The sequence below is a fragment of the Pristiophorus japonicus genome, chromosome 23 (assembly GCF_044704955.1).
Source record: "Pristiophorus japonicus isolate sPriJap1 chromosome 23, sPriJap1.hap1, whole genome shotgun sequence".
In the NCBI taxonomy this organism is placed as follows: domain Eukaryota; kingdom Metazoa; phylum Chordata; class Chondrichthyes; family Pristiophoridae; genus Pristiophorus; species Pristiophorus japonicus.
Window position 1 is genome coordinate 47,793,933 of NC_091999.1, and position 3,997 is coordinate 47,797,929.

Genomic DNA, 3,997 nt, shown 5'->3' on the forward strand with positions numbered 1-3,997 from the left:
CCCAACGAGGATGAAGCTTTTTTAAAATGTTGAATATTACTTCTGTATGTCCTGAAACTTCATTAAATGACTTGGGGAAAATAATACGGATGTGAACTTTGGTATAGGCTTTGCTTCAGTGGCAGCATTCTCGACTGAATAAGGAGGTTGTGTGTGTAAGTCCCACTACTGAGACTTAAGCATATAATCTTGGCTGACACTCAAGTGCAGTACTTGGGGAATTTTGCAATGTTGAAGCTGTTGACTTTCAGATGAAATGTTAAAGTGAAGTTCCGTCTGCACCATCGGTTGGATGTCAAAGTTCCCAGTGCATTACTCGAAAAAGAACAGGAGAGTTGCCCCTTTGTCAATATTACTATAAATATTCGAAAATGCTCATTAAAAACCTGTGTTTGTGAGACTGGAGCTGCAGCCCAGATTCTCACAGAGACAAAATCCGAATATCGACAAAATCCGAACATTGACAAAACCAGGATGGCCGAGTTGTTAAGGCGTTGGACGGAAAATCCAATGGGTTTATACCTGCGTGGGTTCGAACCCCACTCGTAGTACATCTTTAAATTCAAACCGATTTCCTCCCATCCTGCTCAGTTATATCCAAATCTATTCTGTTGAATCTGTATTTGTCGTTAACATTGTAACATTCAAAGAAATGGGATTGTGCAATGTATCTCTGCCTCTCACTCTCTGTCTTTAGAGTGCTCTTTATGTGTTTGAGTCTGACTCCCTGTGTCTGAGGAATTAGAAGCTGAGTTCAGGGAGCTGGGAGGTAAATTAACAAATCGGACCTCAAAGGTAGCAATCTCAGGGATAGCTACCACTTTTCAGAGTAGGAATCGCAGGATAGTTCAGATGAATGTGTGTTGCAGAAGGGAGGGATTCAATTTCTTGGGACATTGGAACCGTTCTGGGGGAGCTGGGACCTGTGCAAACCGGACGGTCTGCACCTCAGCAGAACCAATGTCCACGAGGGAGAGTTTGCTCGTGTTGTTGGGGAGTGGTTAAACTGATATGGCAGCGGGATGGGAACCTTTGGGGTAAAAAAATTAAGGGTGGAGGGCAGAGAAACCGAAAGCAAAAATCAAAAAGGGCCACATTGCAGCAAAATTCTAAAGGGACAAGGTCTGCTAAGATAAAAAGCCTGAAGGCACTGTGCCTCAATGCGAGGAGTATTAGTAATAAGTTGTACAAATTAACTGCACAGGCAGCAATTAATGAATATGATGTAATTGGCATCACGGAGAAATGGCTCCAGGGTGACGAAGGCTAGGAACGCAACATCCAGGGGTATTCACCATTCAGAAAGGATAGACACAAAGGAAAAGGAGGTGGGGTGGCATTGCTGGTTGAAGAGGAAATTTACACAAGAGTCAGGAAGCACATTCGCGTGGCTTCTGTGTGGGTGGATCTGTGGAATATCAAAGGGACAAAAACGCTAGTGGGAGTTGTGTACCACCAAACAATCGTAGTGAGTTTGCTGACAGCATCCAACAAGAAAGTAGGGATGTGTGCAATAAAGGTACATCAGTTATCATGGGCGACTTTAATCTACATATCGATTGGGCTAACCAAACTGGTAGCAATACGGTGGAGGAGGCTTTGCTGGAGTGTATTAGTGATGGTTTTCTCGACCAATATGTCGAGGGACCATATAGAGGGCTGGCCATCCTCGACTGCTTGATGTGTAATGAGAAAGGACTAATTAGCAATCTTGTTGTGCGAGGCCCCTTCGGGAAGAGTAACCACAATAAGGTAGAATTCTTTGTTAAGGTGGAGAGTGAAATGGTTAATTCTGAGACTGGGGTCCTGAACTTAAGGAAAGGTAACATCGATGGTATGAGACATGAATTGGCTAGAATAGACTTGCAAATGATACATAAAGGGTTGACGGCAGATAGGCAATGGAAAGCATATAAAGATCACATCGATGAACTTCAACAATTGTACATCCCTGTCTGGAGTAGAAATGAAACGGGGAAGGTGGCTCAACCGTGGCCAACAAGGGAAATTAAGGATAGCGTTAATTCCAAGGAAGAGGCATATAAATTGGTCAGAAAAAGCATCAACCCGAGGACGGGGAGAAACTTAGAATTCAGCAGAGGAGGACAAAGGGTTTAATTAGGAGGGGGAAAATAGAGTATGAGAGGAAGCTTGCTGCGAACATAAACACTTCTATAAATATGTGAAGAGAAAAAGAGTAGTGAAGGCAAACGTAGGTCTCTTGCAGTCAGATTCAGGTGAATAGGGAACAAAGAAATGGTGGACCAGTTGAACAAATACTTTGGTTCTGCCTTCACGAAGGAAGATGCGCATAATCTTCTGGAAATAGTACGTGACCGAGGGGCTAGTGAGAAGGAGGAACTGAAGAAAATCCTTATTTGTGGGAAATTGTGTTAGGGAAATTGATGGGACTAAAGGCCGATAAATCCCCGGGGCCTGAAGGTCTGCATCCCAGAGTACTTAAGGAAGTGGTCCTAGAAATAGTGGATGCATTGTGATTATTTTCCAACAGTCCATCGATTCTCGATCAGTTTATATGGACTGGAGGGTAGCTAATGTAACACCACATTTTGAAAATGAGGGAGAGAGAAAACGGGTAATTATAGACCGGTTAGCCTGACATCAGTGGTGGGGAAAATGTTGTAATTAATTTTTAAAGATGAAATAGCAGCCCATTTGGAAAGCAGTGACAGGATTGGTCCAAGTCAGCATGGATTTATGAAATGAAAATCATGCTTGACAAATCTTCTAGAATTTTGTAAGGATGTAACTAGTAGAGTCGACAAGGGAGAACAAGTGGATATGGTGTAGTGGGACTTTCAAAATACTTTTGACAAGGTCCCACACAAGAGGTTGGTGTGCAAAATTAAAGTACATGGTATTGGGGGTAATGTATTGACGTGGATAGAGAACTCGTTGGCAGACAGGAAGCAGAGAGTCGGGATAAACGGGTTCTTTTCATAATGGGAGGTAGTGACTAGTTGGGTGCCGCAGGGCTCAGTGCTGGGACGCCAGCAATTTACATCAATTATTTAGATGAAGGAATTTTGTATAATATCTCCAAGTTTGCAGATGACATTATGCTGGATGGCGGTGTGAAATGTGATGAGGATGCTAACAGGCTGCAGGGTGACTTGGACAGGTTAGCTGAGTGGGCACTTGCATGGCAGATGTAGTGTAATGTGGATAAATATGAGGTTATGCACTCTGGTGGCAGAAACACGAAGGCAGAATATTATTTGAATGGCGGCAGATGAGGAAAAGGGGAGGTGCAACGAGATCCGGGTGTCATGGCACATCAGTCATTGATGGTTGGCATGCAGGTGCAGCAGACAGAAAGAAGGCAAATAGCATGTTAGCCCCATATCTTGGGGATTTGAATATAACAGCTGTACTGGGCCTTGGTGAGGCCTCACCTGGAATACTGTGTTCAGTTTTGTTATAATCTGAGGAAGGACGTTCTTGCTATTGAGGGAGTGCAGCAAACGTTCACCAGACTGATTTCCGGTATGGCAGGACTGACATATGAGGAGAGATAGGATCGGCCGGGCCTGTATTCACTGGAGTTTAGAAGAATGAGAGGGGACCTCAGAAACATTCTGACTGGACTAGGCAGGTTAGATGCACGAAGAATGTTCCCGATGTTGAGGAAGTCCAGAACCAGTGGTCACAGTCTGAGGACAAGTGATAAGCCATTTAGGACCGAGATGAGGAGAAACTTCTTCACTCATAGAGTTGTTAACCTGTGGAATTCTCTTCCGCAGAACGTTGTTGATGCCTGTTCATCAGATATATTCAAGAGGGAGTTGGATATGGCCCTTAAGGTAATGGGATCAAGAGGTGTGGAGCGAAAGCAGGAAAGGGGTACTGAGGTGAACGATCAGCCATGATCTTATTGAATGTTGGTGCATGCTCGAAGGGGCGAATGGTTTATTCCTGCAACCTTTTTCTATGTTTCCATGTTTCTATGTTTCAGGGTGCATGCATCTAATGGCCC

The 3,997-nt window shown here is 43.9% G+C and overlaps 1 non-coding gene across 1 annotated transcript; it reads left to right on the forward strand.

Annotated features, from left to right (window-relative positions):
* Window positions 1–468: 468 nt before the first annotated feature.
* On the forward strand, window positions 469–551 carry trnaf-gaa (transfer RNA phenylalanine (anticodon GAA)). Its single transcript has one exon. It is a non-coding gene; the product is annotated as a tRNA-Phe (tRNA).
* The last annotated feature ends 3,446 nt before the right edge of the window (window positions 552–3,997 follow it).